We start from the raw sequence: 19,171 nt of genomic DNA on the forward strand, positions 1-19,171 counted from the left end.
CCACCCCCGGCCTCACTCCTTGTACTTTTGCTGGAAAATACTACCCTCACCCATAGGTTCTACAATCAATCATACACTGATAACTACTCTGTATCTCCAGTCCAAGTCTGATTTATGAGTTTCAGATCCATATGCTTACCTGCTCGGCAGGTGTATTCTCTGGTTTGACAACCTCTTCAAATTCAAAAGATTAATACTGGGATTAATATTAAAATGACCCCTTAATGCCCTCACAATCAAGTCCAAATTCTTTTTTTTTTTTCAAGTCCAAATTCTTATCATGCTTTAAAAGGTTAAAAAATATTTTGACAATTCCTTTAAAAACATGCAACTATTCTATGACCTAGCAATTACACATTGGGCATTTATCCCAGAGAAATGAAAATTTAAGTTCATAACAAAACCTGCACATGGATGTTCAGAGTAGCTTATTTGTAATAGCCAAAAACTGTCTCAGATATACATCAGCAGGTGAATGATTACACAAATTCTGGTATATTTATACTATAGAATAGTATTCAGCAATAAAAAGAAATGAACTACTGACATGCACAAGTTGGATGTCTGAACCTGTGACAGTGAACAAAATTACACAGGTGATAAAGATGCACAGGACTTATTAATACATAAACACAAGTGAATACAAGTAAAATTAAGGAAATTTGATTAAGGTCTATGGAATTCTTCAATGCCAACACCCTTTGTGACATTACATTATAGTTTTGCAAAAATGTTACCACTGTGGCTAGAAATAGAAATGATCTTCCTCAACAGATAAATAGTATATACCAAAAACCCACAGCTACCATAGTTAATGGAGAAAAATGGTGAATGCCTTCCCCCTAAGATCAGGAATAAGACAAGGGTGTCCGCTCTTGTCACTTGAATTTAACACTGTTCCAAAAGTTCTAGCCAAGGCCATTAGGCAGGAAAAATAAACCCACTAGAGCACTTAGAATAAATGACTTTTAAAGGTTGCAGGATATCAATACGCAAAAATTGAATTTCCATACACTAGTGATGAGCAATCTGAAAATTAAGATGGTAATGCTTTTATAATAACAGCAAAAAGAATAAAATACCCAAGAATAAATCTAACAAAATAAGTGGGAACTTGTGGTTTCTGGTCCAGCAATGTAAGGAGCTAAGAAATTGTTACTCTTGCCCACAAAACAAGAAAGATGCTGAACAAACTGAGTATCAACAACTCTTCCTAGAGCCATCAAAGAGCTGAGGACATATGGCAAACCATTGCCTCCAAAGTTAGAGGGACAAACAGGCAAATACAGAGAATCAAAACTTATCAGATGGAAACCTAGAAACTTTCATGGGAGCAAATACCAGGATAGGAAAACCTAAACTGTAAACGGATACATTCTTGGAGGTCCAGTGTGGTCAAGTTTGAGAGTTAAAAATTCCCAGGGGTGGCAGGGCGGGGTTTGGGGTGGGGGAGCAGTCCCAGGGGATCTCCCATACTTTTGTGAGTTTTATCCACAGAAGTCCTTACAGCTCTCACAGTGAAAATAGGAGAAGAATTCCCCGTGTGTCTGGCAGGAAAAGTTAGTGGGAAAACAGCTATTTTGAAATAAACCCAGAGTATCCTGTTCTCAATGAGGCTTGGTCTCAAAAGAAACTATTTCACCAGAGCCTAAATAACTGGGGTTTCACCAGGGCCCAACAGAGCCGGAGAAAGAGAAATAGCCAACTCCAGGATTTCTTTAGCCTTCGTGTCTCATCTAAGGAGAGTAGGGGGAACTGAGAAACACTTGTTAAGGTGACACGCCAGGGGCACATATTCACTGAAAGACTGAGACCTAATCATAGAACTGTAGAATGTTTTCCCGTCTACAGACATATAGATCAATGGGACAGAATTGAAAGTCCAAAGATAAACGTTATATTTACGGTCAATTGATTTTCAGCAAGGGTGTCAAGATTATTTAATGCGGAAAGAATAGTCTTTTCAACAAGTGATAGTGGGACAAGTGGATATTCACATGTAAAAGAATGAATTTGGACCTTTACTTCATGCCATATACAAAAAATTAACTCAAAATAGGCGAGAGCTAAATGAAGAACTCAGACTCCCAGAAAAAAGCTTAGGAAACAATCTTCATCCCACTGGATTAGGCAATCATTTCCTAGATATGATAACAAAAGCACAAGCAACAAAAGAAACAATAAAGTGGACTTCAGATTTAAAAAATTTTGCGTATCAAGTGATACCATAAAGAAAGTGAAAAGACGGGATGCCTGAGTGGCTCAGCAGTTGAGCATCTGCCTTCAGCTCAGGGCGTGATCCCAGATCCAGGGATTGAGTCCCATATTGGGCTCCCTATGCGGAGTCTGTTTCTCCCTCTGCCTGTATCTCTGCCTCTATCTCAGTGTCTCTCATGAATAAGTAAATAAAGAAATAAAATCTTAAAAAAATAAAAAAAGAAAGTGAAAAGACTGGATGGGAGAAAATATTTGCAAATCCTGAAAATGACTTATCTCTTACAACTTAACAATAGAAAGACAATTCAATAATGGTTAGAAGATCAGACAGACATTTCTTCAAAGATATCAAAATGGCCAAAAGCATATAAAAGATGCTCAACATTACTAGTCATCAGGGAAATGCAAATCAAAGCCACAATGAGAAAATATTTCATATCCACTATGATGGCTATAATAAAAACAGGTATAACAAGGGCTGGTGAGGATGTAGAGAAACTGGTATCCTCATACATTGCTGGTAGGAATGTAAGATGGCACAACCACTTTGGAAGACAGCATGCTAATGCCACAAAAAATTAAGGATATGATATAGCACTTTCACTCCTAAAAATGCAAGAGAAATGGAAACATGTCCATACAAAAATGTGTACATAAATGTTCATATTATTATTTATAAGTTACAAAAGGTAGAAACAACCCAAAAGTCCATCAGTTGATGAACAAAATGAAGTTTATCCATAAAATGGATTATTATTTATCAATAAAAAAGAAATGAAGTACTGATACATGGTAGAGCATGAATCTTGAAAACATTAGGCTAAGTGAATGAAGCCAGTCACAAAAGACTACATATTATATGATTCCACGTTTATGAAATGTGCAGAATAGGTAAGTATACAGAGACAAAGTAGAATAGTAGTTGCTTAGTGCTGGGATAGTTGGGAGGGGAGAAATGAAGGATACACAGAGTTACTTTCTGAAGTGAAGAAAATGTTCTAAAACTGACCATGGTGATGGTTGCTGCATAACTCCTCTGAGAATATACTAAAAGCCAGTGAATGGTACACTTTAGGGATAAACTATATGGCATGTGAATCATATACCAATAAATCTGTTTAAAAAACAGGGAGCAAGGAGGACGTAGCTCTTCATCAAAATAAGCTCTTCATCATCTAGTCCCTGCTTCCCCATCCATAGGCATCTAATGCCACTCCTCCTTTCAAACTACTATTATCAGGCACACAAAACTTTCAGGTCCCTACACAAAACTTGTTTTTCCTTCTACCTGGACCATTTTTACATCCTTCCCTTCTCTGGTCAATTCCTGTTTGCTCTTTAGATCTCAGCTTAGATGTCATTCCTCCCTATGGTCCTTTCTAACCTTCCAAGCCTGAATTAAAGGTACTCTGATGTGCTCCCACAGCAACATGTGCTTACTACTCTCCCAGTGCTCTTCTTACTGAATTCCAATTAACTGTTTAATTATCTGTAGCTCTCACTAATATTTTAATTTTTAAAATGTTTTATTTATTTATTTATTTTAAAGAGAGAGAGAGAGGATGCATGAGCAGAGAGGGCAGTGGGGAGGGGTTGGTAGGGACCAAGAGGGAGAGAATTTCAGACTCCAGGTGGAACTCATAGCTGCAATATGTGCCTCGATCTCATGACCTTGAGATTACAACCTGAGCTGAAATCAAGAGTCAGATGCTCAACCACTGACCCACCCAGATGCCCCTAAAACTGGGTTTTATTTATGGCATCTTGCCTTAGAGAGGGTAAAAAATACTTTCCAAAGGTTGGGCTAAACGAACTTTAAGTCAGAATCACTTCTGTGATCATTTGCCAGCTCAAAAGAATACTTAAGAAAAAAAAGTTCCAAGCTACTAGAAATATTTAATTGTAAAGAGAAAACTGATTTCTCTTTACCTAGAAATAAGTATGAAGCACTTAATGTTCAGACATTCTAAGCAAAGTTTCAAATAGAAAAATAGTGATCTGCCTTATCTGATTAAGATCTGTGCAGACATGTTTAACCTGACCAGAAAATAGTTTTGATTTTCAAATACTTTGTATTTGAATCTTTTCCTGCAATGATGCATTATACATTCCGTATCCCAGTGAATATCTATCTACAAGCAAGTCTGCAAAATAAAACACCCAAGAGAGTACTAAGGCTCAATTCATTCTCCTTTATCAACCTGAATCAGAGCGAAAGTAGAATATATGCTATAGATTATATCTAGAGTAGGAAATAACAACAAATAATAACTACATATTTTGCTAGGTAACTTTCAGAATCGGGGTGGGGGGTAATGTGAAGAAACAGGTTTATGGGGGAGGAATCTGAAAAACCAGTCTTTTAGAAATTTCTCTTTCTCTTTCAGAAATTTCTACAAGAGGTCCAAATAACTGCTGAAAAGCTGTTAAGAATTCAACAGCATTTTCTGTCCAGATGATTTAATTGTCTAAAGTTCCAAGTCAACTGACTGCCAGACCACATTTTAGTGATACAATGAAAGGAGGGGTAAAAGCTTTAAAAAGGAAAGAAGAATGAAGAAAAGAGAATCTTCTCAAACCATAAGACCTAATTTAATGTATGTGACATTAGAGTATGTTAGATTTTGTCCCTAGACAGATAAGGCCAGAAGACTGTAAATGTCAACTCAATTAAGAAAGAACAATAGGCAACCTGTTTCGTGTTATGAATCATACATATATCTAACAGCTTAGAAAAAAAGTACTTTTGAACTTGGAGGGATTTAAAATCCTAGGAATGTGTATTAAACAATCTGCCTTTTATGACTTAAAAATATGAACACTGCAAAAGTGGTAAAGGAAACAAAGCTCTGAACTCATTCACATATATGGTAGTAAGGGAATGCTAAGTGGAGTATAAATGTAGAACATGAGATATATAATTTATATCACCTTTAGGAAAATAAAATATTAGAAAGAAAAAATTAAAGGAAATATGACTGAGTAGATTATACACAATAATTGCTAAAAAGAGTAAATACAGAAAAAGGTAAATTAAGAAAGGAAACAGTTATTTTAGAAGTAAGGTTAAAGCACCCTTCAGATATTCAGAAAGTATGAATTAATGTGCTTCTGATGATAGAATTCTCTTTCTTTACATTCCAGAGTCCAGCAGCCTATCTATCCATGGTGACGCTGACATGATTATAATCAGACAAATATCATAACTTCTGCTACTTACTGCAACTGATCGGTCACATAAAAGAAAATTGCATTTGTATATATGTGCGTATATGTATATGCATGGATATGTTTGGTGTAATAATTGTATTACGAAAATTTGAAAATAAGAAAGTTTCCAGTTTTCCTTTCCAGTTTAACTGATAATGATTTTTTATTGATGTCAATTACATACTTTATATTTTCTGGATAAAAGACATACAGCTCTTAAAATGGATGGGCACAATCTAGGAAAAGAACTGAAACCAATAATTTAGAAGTATAGGAATTTAATGACCTAAAGAATTATAGACTTTAAAGACTGAAACTGCATCCAGATGTTATCCCAAAAGGGTATGGTTAGCTCTAATAAAACTCCTGGAGATTGTTCTCTGTTTCTGTCAGGCAAGAATCTCCAAAGGAACAGAGAAATTTTCATACTGAGGCAGAGGAATGAAGGCAGAGGCTAAGGGCAGGGAACAAATTAGAAATTCAATCTTCTTGCCATTGCAGAGTAGGTATCGGGCAGCTTCCTTTCTCACTTCCCAAACAGAATCTCAAGTGTTTAGATTCAGAAAAATCTAGTTTTATCTTAAATTTCTACTTTAAAACTTTGACATTAGGGATCCCTGGGTGGCTCAGCGGTTTAGAGCCTGCCTTCAGCCCAGGGCATGATCCTGGAGTCCCAGGATCAAGTCCCACATCGGGCTCTCTGCATGGGGCCTGCTTCTCCCTCTGCCTGTGTCTCTGCCTCTCTCTCCCTCTCTCTGTGTCTGTCATGAATAAATAAATAAAATCTTAAAAAAAAATAAAATAAAACTTTGACATTAAAATGAAGGACACTCATAATAAATTTCCTTTCTCCATCACTCTTAATCTGGAGGTGACAAGATCAGTAATAGCTGCCACTATATTATGGGTGTTTACTCAGTGCCCGTCATGGTGTTAAGTGCTTTACCTATGCTCATTTAATTCTGGAAACAATCCAGTGAGGAAACTGAATAACAGACTAAATGACTAGGTGCCAATTAAAAAAAGCTGGAGATAGAATATGAACCAGGTATGACTCGACAGCTGTGCTCAAAGTCTACTATTTAAGAATACTTTTGTAAAACAGTTTGATTTTTCTTGAATGTTTGTCCAGAGAATTAAAACCTTTGGATCATCAATAGAGAGGTCTTATAAACACGGACTTCCACAGCCAAGTGGCACATTCCCCACAAACAGCTATTTTGGATAGGAAACACTAAAATAATTTTCTCCAGGTGTTAAGAAACTCGGTTAATCTAATAAAAGACTGTAACACTATTTTACATTCTTAATTCTGGTTAAAAGCATTTTTTCAAATTAATCTGATTGCCAACCCTACTTTTAATAATAACTATGTTAAAATTCTGGTCCTTGACTTCTGGACAATTTCTCTGGTATATTATTATGAAATTACATTTTTAAAGTCACACGTTTAAAAGACAGTTCAGGAATGGTTTAAAAAGAGTTTCATTTTGATTCTGCTAATTCAAGAAAAGGTTCTTCAAATGCTGTAATGTTAAAAATAAGTTGAGAGATTTACTACACAAAGTACTTTAAAGTAGATTCAACTAAATCTTTGTAAGGTTTGATTCCTCCCATCATTTCTACTCAGCAAAATCTCAAATAGTAGCTTGTGTACTCAAGATATCTACATACTTTCCCCCTTCATCATGCCCTGTTCAAAAGACAGAGTTCATTTAAATACCAGTTATTACGTCTTTGTTTCATTGCTATTTTTATTTGCCTTCTTTAATGAATGCATCATTTCAAAACCAGAATTTAGGGATCCCTGGGTGGCGCAGCGGTTTAGCACCTGCCTTTGGCCCAGGGCGCGATCCTGGAGACCCGGGATCGAATCCCACATCGGGCTCCCAGTGCATGGAGCCTGCTTCTCCCTCTGCCTGTGTCTCTGCCCATCTCACTCTCTCTCTCTCTCTCTCTCGTTCTCTCTCTGTGACTATCATAAATAAATAAATTAAAAAAAAACAGAATTTAAAAAATAATACCCAGGGGGTCCCTGGGTGGCTCAGTGGTTTAGTGCCTGCCTTTGGCCCAGGGCGTGATCCTGGAGTCCCGGGATCGAGTCCCGCTTCAGGCTCCCTGCATGGAGCCTGCCTGTGTCTCTGCCTCTCTCTCTCTCTGTGTCTCTCATGAATAAATAAATAAAATCTTAAAAAAAAATAAAACAAAAAGTAATACCTGTTGTACTATTTCTCATGCAAACAATGCAGGTCCAACGAAGGCATTCTTTACCACTCTCCTCCTACATGTCTTACCAAGTCACCATGTGATATCTTAAATTACAAATAGACTAATGTATTTAAGTATTTAAGAGTGCAGCTCTCTCATGTACAAGCTCCAGGCTTGGTTATTAATACAGACAATATTTGTAATAATTATGACTTTGACACTAGCTATAATTTAGGAAACTAGTTATTGATGAAGTAGGACAAATGAGAATCAAAAGGAAAATCTATCAGGTCATCTAAGAATTCATTAAAAAAAAAAGGGTGGGAATAGTCACATACCCTTTAATTTAGGAAGGCAGATTTCAAAGAAGTAGGCATGATTGCATGAAATGAAATTCTTGAAGGAAAGGAGATTCAAGAGGTTAGGGAGCTCTTGAAAATGTGGTTCTGACTAATTACAGTTGATGCCAATAAAAGAAAGGGGGATAGGTACTAATGAAACCAGGATGGTAGCACAGCAACTCATTTGAATAGCACACTATAAACATTAAAAAAAGCGGTGTGGTATAATGAATAGAACACAGACTTCTGAATCCAGCTCTACCACCTAATTAAATGATGCCAGGCAAATCATTTCTCTCTTTGAATATGCTTTTTCATCAGCAACATGGGAATAACATTTCTTGAGAAGAGCTATTACAGAGGGTTTGCTACCCACTGAATTCAATATTTCTTTGCTGTTCTTTTTGTCCTTAGGCTATATCCCATTAAGGGAGCACAGTCAGAATTCTATGTTCAAAAGTTACTTCTTTTTTCCTTGGTAGTTACATTATCAATTTGATATCGTTAAGCTCACTGTTTTCAATTTGTACTCAGCATTAGGATTTGCTTTCTTTCCATCATTCTTAATTTTCTGAATATATAAAACATATGCATGGTTCAAGCAAAGCATCCTCCTTCTACTTCATTATAGTAGTAGTTCTATTTGTTACATAAGGTAGAAATTCTGGCAATTTGTCCATGGGCTAGAATGTGAATTCTAGTAATGGTAACATTTACATGTACAACTTAAAACTACATAGCATTTATGATCAATTTTAAGATAGGGGTCTATGGCTACTGAAAAGATTATAGCTAAGATTCTTCAAAGTTAGTCCCATTAATTTTAGTTGATGCTTATGCTGCTATGTGCCAAGCACTTAAGTGTTTTATGTACACAAATACTTTAATCTTCAAACAGACCTCTGAAGTATGTTGGCCAAGATCATGCGGCTAGTAAGCGACATAAATAGAATGTGAACCCAGACTCCAGTCTGTGCTATTAGCCACTTAACTATAATGCCTCCTGCATTCAAACTGATGACACCTATGTTCCTGCCATATGGGGACTATAGAATTTAAGCCTTTTCTGGCTTACATAAAGAAAATATGTGATCTTAGGAAAATTACTATATCATAACGTTCCCAATACTAATAAAAATTTAAAAGATAGTATGTCAATATGGACTAAATCTCTTATAAATATTTGTAAATATTTACACAACTCAGCTGCACTAGCCATTCACTGATTTCTCTCATTCAATGAATATTTATTAAATGCCATTGAGAGGTAAAGTGAGTCAAATTACTCTCCTTTCTCCAAATTCCACTGAAAAGACAAGGTTTTATATATATATATATAATTATTTTTTTTTAATTCTCTAATAGCATGGGAAAATGACAACAAACAGAACTACTGAAGAGTTTCTGGAATGTGTATAAAAGAACAGGTTCACACAAAAGGAGTAAGTACCACTACAGCCTGTAAAACAATAGTCAAAAGATAATCCTCTTCCTCATTACAGAAGTAGATGAATTCTCCTAAAAAAAGACTTCAGTGACACCCTGAGCTCAGAGAAATAGGAACTGAGCACAATATGAGGGTTGTGTGTGGTATCTAAGTGGGATATAAGAAAAGTCAGTAGGAACTGCGTTAGTTCCCTGACCATCTGGAAGAGCTGATGACTTCTGCACCCCAGACTTTTTTTATCTGGGTATGAATGCCTAAACGGCCAAGTTGGGAATATGCTACAGGCTCCTAAAGAGGGGGGGCAGTGGGCAGTAGGAGGGAATGCATGAGGGATACAACACTTTAGTTAACTCTAGGCTAACAGAGAGAACAAAAGCACTAGCCATCATCTTATAAAGACAAAAAAGTAAATAAAAATAGCACAGTGGGAAAGTCCATAAAGTACCCAACCTCCTTGATAATTGAAGATACAATAAAGGATACTCACATCTTAAATAGAGGGAGGTCTACTTAAAGCAGGCATCTTACTAGCTACTGTGGGATTCTAAACAGTTATTGGAGAATAGTTACCTACTGGGTGGTAAGTAGCAGATACCACCAGAAAGAGTCCTCTAAAGCTCCTGGGCTACTCCTATATCAATGATGTTTCAACATATAAAAGTTGCCTGTTGTCTTTTTTTTTTTTTTTTTTTAAGATTTATTTACTTATTTGAGAGAGAGAAAGAGAGAGAGAGAGAGAAAACGTGAGCGGGGGGCAAGGGGCAGAGGGAGAGGGAAAAGATCTCAAGCAGACTCCCTGCTAAGCGCAGAGCCCAACATGGGGCTTGGTCTCATGACCGAGATAATGACCTGAGCCAAAATCAAGAGTTGGACACTTAACTGACTGAGCCACCCAGGTACCCCAAGAATTGTTTGTCATCTAATCCTAACCCACTAAATCTTAGCTAGAGTGGGAGTCCTAAAGGTGATCTAATATGCTGATATATAACTGTATACATCTGTTTAAAATAAGATTTATTGGGGGATCCCTGGGTGGCTCAGCGGTTTAGCGCCTGCCTTTGGCCCAGGGCATGATCCTGGAGTCCCCAGATCGAGTCCCACGTCAGGCTCCCGGCATGGACCCTGCTTCTCCCTCTGCCTGTGTCTCTGCCTCTCTCTCTATCATGAATAAATAAATAAAATATTTTAAAAAATAAAATAAAATAAGATTTATTGATATGGTTTTTTAAGCAATTTGACTTTTTTAAAATTTAAATTGTGAAATTATTTTATCTTCAGGATAATGAAATATACTCATCTTATGCTTCATAATAAGCAAATGAATAGGATTTAAGCAAATGATCTTATAGGCTACCTGTGATCATCAATCATGCTTTGCTTTAACTTTTTAACTTTCAAATTCTTTATCTAACTTGGTTACTGACTTCAACTAATGAGGTCAGGGTCCTGCTTTATACACTTAGCCAGTTGGGGGGAAATCTACTCTAGGGCCACAGACTACAATCCATAACCCACTTAGCAAATGTTAGCTAGAGTAAGGTTGACAGAATGTTAATGGCTTAGTATAATCCGTCATCATTACTGGGAAATCTCCCCAAACATGTCACCTTTGACATGAAGAACAGCACTTTCATATAAACATTTGGATAGGTTTCCTGGTACTCTTTGCTCTTAGTGGAAGAAGGCAGCAATCCAAGTAAGTAGCAGGGGCACAGTACAGTGTGTATGTTAAAAATGAAATGGGGTACGGGGTCTAACACAGGACATATCCTAGTTAAAAAAAACAGACTGCTTTTGATGACTGTACAATAGGTAAATAATCAATTGTATTATATCCTATTTATCCAATGTAAGAAGAGATTAATCCATTTAATTACATAACAACAATTAGCTACTATAAATGTCTGTCCTGGTAGGTGTTTCAGATATATTAACTTTAGTTCTTAGAGCCACCTTGCAAGGTAAATGGTATTATTCCCATTTATAGATGAGGAAACCAAATCTTAAAGAGGCCAAGTAACATGCCCAAAGCAACATAGCTGGTAAATGGCAGAGGCAGAACTTCAACTGAGTTCTGACATCAATCCCCAATCTATTTTCACTATGATTTTCTTAATAAAATAATTGTTTAAGAATTTATCATACAGGGTGGCTCAGTCGGTTAAGCATCTGCCTTTGGCTCAGGTCATGGAGCCCTGTGTCAGGCTCCCTGCTTGATAGGGAGTCTGCTTCTCCTTCTCCCTCTGCCTCTGCCTATCACATCCCCCGTTTGTGCGGTCAATTTTTTTAAAAAATTAAATCTTAAACAAAAGAGAGGCACACGTCATGTTAAAAATATTTTGCACCATCTTAAACCCTAACTGGCATATAAATTTTTTTTTTCTCCTTACTCTGTCCATTATGGGTCCCCCTCAACAAACAGTAATCATTCTAGTGCAGACTCACAGCCCTTTCCATTGGATGAGGGACACTGGATCCAACTTCTTCTGTAACACCTTGTTCCCCCCCTGAGAGAGATCATTTACCCATTACAAATTCCTCATCTCCCCCATGTCCATTCCCCACCATAACACATCACACATATCTATGAACTTTCATGCACTCAGACACACCTTCCTGGTCTCCACTGATTTAACTCTGTCTCAGGCTATTTCACCTGAGGGAATCCCTTAAACATACCATTTCCTGCAAATTCTCTTGTCTTTCTCTGATAGGCAATTTGGAAGTAAAAAATGACAAAAAATATTGTTGACAAATGTAAATAGAATCTCAGTGAAGCACCTAATATCACATAGCAGGAATGTCATAAGCTTTTTTTTTAATTGAAGTACAGTTGACACACAATGTTACACTAGTTTCAGATGTACATTGTGATTCATCAAGTCTATACAATATGCTGTGCTCACCACAAGTGTAGCTACCCTCTGTCACCACGCAACACTATTACAATACCTCTGACTATAGGGATCTCAAAGCTTTAAAGTCAAATTGGCAAATTAAAGGATCAGAGAAATAAGCTCCCTTTTCTTAGTCCTTTTTATCTTTTTTTTGGGGGGGGGAGACTTTTTAGATTTTTAAAAATGCTATTAGCAATGCAACTGTACTGCTTTATACTATTTTTTTGTTGTTACAGAAGTGAATATTTCAGCTACAACATGGTCTTACCTAGTAATCTAACTCCTGTATTGATCCAGGAACCAACATTCAACCTACAAATTAACTTTCATCTTTTTTTTTTTTTTTTTTTTAGAGAGAGAGCGAGCGCGCACGTTTTTTTTTTTTTTTTTTTTTTTTTTAGAGAGAGAGAGAGAGAGAGCACATGCATGAGAGGTGGGGAGGAGGAGAGGGAAAGGATCTCAGATTCCCTGTTAAGTGCACAGCCCAACATGGGGCATGATCTCATGACCCTGATATCATGACCTGAGCCAAGCTCAAGAGTTGGACACTTAATCAACTGAGCTACCCAGGTGCCCCTCATCTTAGTATATGTATGTACATAAATATATATTATATATATTATATATATATATGTGTGTGTATATATATATATATATATATTTTTTTTTTTTTAATCAAAGTTGGGAATGACAGGATGCCTGGGTAGCTCAGTGGTATGATCTTTGGCTCAGGGTGTAATCCTGGGGTCCTGGGATCAAGTCCCACATCGGCTCCCCCCTAGAGCCTGCTTTTCCCTCTGCCTGTGTCTCTGCCTTTCTTTGTGTGTCTCTCATGAATAAATAAAATCTTTTTTAAAAAGTTGGAAATGACTATATGGTAGCTGGGTCTTGCTTCCAAAATGAAAACCAACTGATAAATGTAAAAAAAAAAAAAACCCCTGCATTCCATGAATATGCAGCTACTAAGCAATAATTTGATCTATGTAACAACATAAGTGTTATGCTAGCAAAAATAAGATAAGATTAGGAATGGCAAATATTACTCTCTTTAGTCCATTTTTGCCTGGATATTCTATTCTGACTTCAAACATAACATGTCTGAACCAAACACATCACTTTTGCCCATAAATCAGCTCATTCTCCAAAATTCCCAATTCTGTTCTTACTCTAGGTTTAAATTCTTAGGGTTAACCATAACACCTTCTCTTTCTTGCCATTTGCAAGGCTGGACAGAGTGCTACCGAAGGTATAGAGATCAATAAATCATATTCTCTACTGTTAGGTAACTAAAAAAAAATCTACCAGATTTCTACTAGAAAACAGGCAAGTGACACACAAATAACCATGATACAGACATGCTACCATGAAAAGTGTGTGAGGTATTACCAAGGGGTTGGTGTTAGGGGCGGGGGGATGACTTTGAGGAAGGGATCAAAAAAGTTTTTACAAAGATGGCAGTTGAAATATACTTAAAAGATGGGAAAGGCTGATAAGACTGGGCAGAGTGAGAGAGCATTTCAGTCTGAGAATAGATAACACAAACAAAGTTGTAGAAATGAGAATACAGATTGTATTTAGGAAACAAAGTAATACAGAGGAGCTAAAACACAGATCCATGCAGGGGAAAAAGTAGGATCTAAGGTTGGAAAGGTAAGCTAACGCCATATTGTGAAGATACTTGAATGCCCTTATACTGTGGAAGATTGAAGAGTCACTGACGGTTTCTGGTACAAGCACATGAAGTGGTTAATATCCAGGATTTTGGAGCTAAACTTCCTGGGTTCAAATCTCAGTTCTTCATATATCAGCTGTGTGACCCTAGGCAAGTTACATAACTTCTCTGTATCTCTGTGAAGGCTAATAACAGCATCTATAGATGGATGTTGCAAAGGTTAAATTAGTAAATACACATAAAGTGCCTAGGAAAGTATCTGTCAAAAAGTAAATACTATATAAGCAGTTGTGATTATTGTAACATTTATCCTTTAGAAAGATGAATTTAGCAGCAATGTATAGAAATGGACTGGAACAGAAATTTCCCTGCTTTTACTCATGCCATTTTACCCTCAAGGACATGCACTGCCCAAATCTTCAAAACTATTTAAATATTCATCATTAAGTGTATCTTCTGTTAAGCTCAAATGTCATCTCCTCCTCGACCACCTGGGCAGAAATCACATATTTGACACATTTCTTACATATATAATTTTACCTTCCCAAATAGAGTGCAGGTTTCTTGAGGATAAAATACTTTTTCATTTGCTTACACGCAATCTCTCAGAATATTTAGTACACTTCCTTAGAGGTCTCACGTACTTCAATAAACATTTGTTGTGAGGCTGTCTGGAATAAAAGTCCAGTGGTATAGGAAATATTTATGGGAAGATCTAAGAAATATGCATAGTAAATTAAAGATTTTATTAAAATGAATGGTACTTTTAAAATGAAATGGTGATAAGCGAAATGGTCTTAGAAATCTTTGCCTCTTGAGTTAGTGGTCTGGTCAGCAGAACTAACTTGAACATGGCCTGTTTTTGAAAAAAAATCTTCTATATTACAGCTGAAAGTAGACCCAGTGATGTTCCAGGTAAATAGCTTACTGTGAATACATCACAAATGGGGAGACTCTGAAATTTTGCTCTCCCATATTCTTTCTTACCCAACCAATGCATTTATCTTTACTCCTTTTTAATCTCTAATGATAGCAGTATATAGTCCCTGGGTCAACAGGGACTATATTAAAAGTCAACAGCTGCCTTTTTGCTCAATATATACAACAGCCAAGTGTCAAAATGCCAAATGTGACCTTTTATTTATAGCAGAGCTAGTGTAAAGAGACATACAAAAAGGGCAGCCTTTTCTCCCTAATTAAAAAAAAAAAAAATAGAGCAGTAATTCAAAGAAATGTCACTTTGCTTTGAAACTGGAGTCATACATTGAAACCTCATGTAAGTAAATTACACGTTTTTGGTATATACTCATAAATACATGTATCAGTGAGAGTAACACCCAAATTCATATGCTTCTCTATTTTGTCAACTCTAAGGCAGTAAGTCCCAATCATCACATTCTACTTGCTCATGGAATATCTGGTAAGGATTCTCCTCCCTATAATTTACAGCTAATGAGAGAACACAGAGTAAGGTTTGCATACGTATGTTACTGAAAGGTGACTTTGACCCAGAAACTTATTTTTAGGCACCTTGATATTCAAAGATTCCTAGGTTCCTTCATGGCTATTGTTTAACCTCTCCAGTATTTCAATAAATATTAGTTTTTCTCATCAGTTTGAGCCAACAAACAGTGAAATAATATAGCCACTAGATCCAATCTGTTGTTATCAATTGTATCAGGTGATGTAAGTATTAAACTTTTTAGCAGCCAGCTGCTAGATGGGCAAAGAATTAGAGAAAGCACTTGGGAAAAATCGTGTAGCTCTAGAGCTTGAAAATAAAACATTCTGACAACCAAAAAGATATGATGTCATGTTTACATAAATCATCATAGACAAGTAAAGCTGTAAATATGAAATTTATACCTATATACTGTCACTGCTGTCACTGTATAACCTAATCCCCTGGGTTATTTAGGGGGTATAAAATAAGGTCACTATGTAAATAGTTATCCATTCAACTAATTAAGCTCTTATTTACAATCCAACAATAACAATTTCATAAACAACAATACTTCATTATGTGACTAAATCTCCCCTATAAGATTATAGAATACAGCCCACTGCTTGAATATGCATTAAAATGAAGTATGGAAAAAAACCAAAAACTCACAGTTGCATTACAGAAGCTAATGACAACTAGAAGAAATTTTATTCCATATCAAAGATTAAATTTTCAGTTATGCTATTTGCCAGGTCTCTATAGAAGCAATCTCATATATCCAAACATATTTCCAGGCTTTGAGGTGAGATTAATCGACTCTTGATATCCAACTGTGAAGTTTATAGACCACCAGCTCTTAGATATATTCATTTAAAAATAACTTCTGAACTAAAGGATTTTCACAATGCACTGTGGTTCTTACTCCTTAACCTACAGGAAAACAGAAAGCTGGGAGTCTGAGCCTGCATAACAATTGGAAGGGTTGAAAAAAGTATTAATCTAGTCTGAATGATATAATTTTTATTAATAAAAAAACTCTCAACTACCACTTGTTTAAAATTAATTACATGGCTGGTAAATAGCAGGACTGGGCTCTGACTACACGTTGGTTTTGGTTTCACTCCAAAACCCGTGTGCCCTTTCTACTATAGCTAGGCTGCCTTTCATTTAGAAAGCCTCTTCAATCTGCTCCAGAGACATAGAAACCCAATGCACGTCTTAGTTTGAGTGCTTGTATGTGTCCCCTCAAGTTGATATTACCACTACAATGGACTTTGTAGTCTTTCTTTCTAGATTGGACTTGGCTTTCAGTTATACTCAAATACAGACATACCATGTTACCTTAAGTGTCTCTTTTAAAAATATTTATAATATAATTATAATTATATTATATATAATATTTATATTATTTATATATTTATTGAGAGAGAGAGAGAGAGAGAGAGCACGAGCTGGGAAGAGGGGGAAGAATCAGGCTCCCTGTGAGCAGGGAGCCGATGTGGGGCTTGATCCCAGGACCCTAGGATCATGACCTGAACTGGAGGCAGACGCTTAACTGACTGAGCCACCCAGGTGTCCCATTCTTAAGTCTCTTTTTGGAACAAGGCAAGCTGTAAGGAAGTAAGACTGATGGGATGTCTGGGTGGCTCAGAGGTTGGGCATCTGCCTTCGGCTCAGGGCGTGATCCCGGGGTCCTGGGATAGAGTCCTGCATCAGGCTCCCTGCATGGAGCCTGCTTCTCCCTCTGCCTATGTTTCTGCCTCTCTCTCTCTCTCTCTCTCTCTCTCTGTCTCTCTGTCTCTCATGAATAAATAAATATTTTTTTTAAAGGCAGACAGGAATAAAAATGGGAATATTAAAAAAAATGTCTGGACTTCTTATACAATAATTATGACTAACATTGGAGCATTTTGCTAGGTACTAGACCATGTGCTAATTCCTCATATGCCATGGTTTATTTCCTCACAACCACATTGTCCCCATTTTATAGCTGAGAAATCAAATTACATGCCCCAAGTCATAAAACTTACAAAAAGGGAATCCAAGAATCAGATCTAGATATGGCTGACTCTCAATCCTGGGGGACTATTTTAATTTCCCTCTGTTGTAACTCCAATACAAACCCAGTATTTATCAGAAAAGAGGTTAAACAACAACACTGCTGTAGGTCATACCCTGCTGAACAGCGGAGGGCTGATGTAGACAACACAGTATTCCAGCTTTCAAAGCTTTGGCTCTAACAGCCAAGTGACAGAATTTAAGAAGTTCTGGTCAGTCTAATAAATGGAATGGCATCATCACTCTGTCATTACTTTTTCAGAATTTCCTGCCTTTTAGTGATTTCCATTTATTCCTGGCTTGTGTCCATGTTCTTGGTCCCAAATTCCCCTTCTTCAAAACTTTTAGGCCTACTAGCTTATATCCTTCATCCTGAAGTGCCTACATCCCTGTTGATAGTGGTAAAAAGAGAGGACTTCTGGAATGAAGGCTGTAAAGGAAATAAACGCTTTGTTCAGGAAATCTCATCTCGAATTAGAAAATCTGGCCTACACTGTGAAATTTACAGCATCATAAATGATTTCAAGCTTCAGGTATGTCCTGTGAACACTGTAAAAAAGACTGGTCTTTGCATTTTTATTCAAGGTTCTCATTATTTGCTAAGTACTATATATACTGATAATGTCACTTTTTAAAAACCCAAATTAAAAAAATGAAGTATTATTTGAAAAGAAGCGTACTGGTCCAAATGTTCAACTGATGAATAAGTAATGGATAAATTAATTTGACAATAAAAAGAAATGAAATACTAATATTTACTATAATAATATGGATGAGCCTTGAAAACATTATGCTAAGTGAAAGAGGCCAATCACGAAAGACCATATATTTTATGATTCCATTTATATAAAATGTTCAGAATAGGTAAATTCTGAGACAGAAAGTAGACTGGTGGTTGCCTAAGAACAGGAAGTTGAGGGGTGATGGCTAAGGGAGGGAGTTTCTTTTGGGGGTACTGAAAATGTTCTAAAATTGATTGTGGTGACAGTGGCACAACTTTGTGAATATACTAAAAGCCACTGCACGCACACTTTAAATGGGTGAATTTTATGGTTATGGGAATTATATTTCAGTAAAGCTGTTTTTTAAAAAGCAATTTACTGGAAAAAGATTCAAAAGGCCATTGAAGAAATTTTGTTAATGCTTCTTAAAGAATACAATCTCAAGATTTTTTTTTTTAAAGATTTCATTTATTTGAAAGAGAGAGAGCATGCATGCTTAAACACGAGCAGGGGGAGGGGCAGAAGGAGAGTGAGAAACTGAGGACCCCCTCAGCAGGAAGCCCGAAGAGGTGTGGGGTTTGATCCTAGGACCCTGAAGATCATGACCATCATGACCTGACCAGAGCTGAAGGCAGATGTTTAACCAACTGAGCCACCCAGGCACCCCCAATCTCAGGACTTTTGCCCTCTTAGGCAGAACCAAATTCTGTCCTTCACTAAAAGTCATGTCCAAAGTGATAAAATGAAGTTCTGGATAGACTATTTTGTTTATTTTATTTTTATTTTTATTTTTTTAGACTGCTTTGTTTAAACTTGATGTTTCAGAGCTGCTTCGTGGTAAAGCACCTTTGTGATCACTGAAGTTTCCATTCAGGGGAAAGTGCTTCCTGTTTAATAATTTTCTAGTATTTAATTTAAAAAGTCTGCTTGGATGGCTTATAATTTTAATGTCTTA

General features: G+C 36.6%; 1 protein-coding gene and 1 long non-coding RNA gene across 3 annotated transcripts in view; one reads left to right on the forward strand and one right to left on the reverse strand.

The window, feature by feature from the left end:
* Window positions 1-19,171, forward strand: part of LOC112640263 (uncharacterized) — a 69,352-nt gene that overhangs the window by 48,740 nt on the left and 1,441 nt on the right. For both annotated transcript variants that reach the window (XR_007411251.1, XR_007411252.1), the window contains exons 6-8: window positions 4,605-4,814; window positions 5,362-5,481; window positions 9,342-9,418. This is a non-coding gene — a long non-coding RNA (uncharacterized LOC112640263). The remainder of the gene's footprint in view (window positions 1-4,604; window positions 4,815-5,361; window positions 5,482-9,341; window positions 9,419-19,171) is intronic.
* Window positions 1-19,171, reverse strand: part of MOSMO (modulator of smoothened) — a 63,043-nt gene that overhangs the window by 37,429 nt on the left and 6,443 nt on the right. The window lies entirely within an intron of this gene.

The sequence above is a fragment of the Canis lupus genome, chromosome 6, assembly GCF_003254725.2.
Source record: "Canis lupus dingo isolate Sandy chromosome 6, ASM325472v2, whole genome shotgun sequence".
Taxonomy (NCBI): domain Eukaryota; kingdom Metazoa; phylum Chordata; class Mammalia; order Carnivora; family Canidae; genus Canis; species Canis lupus.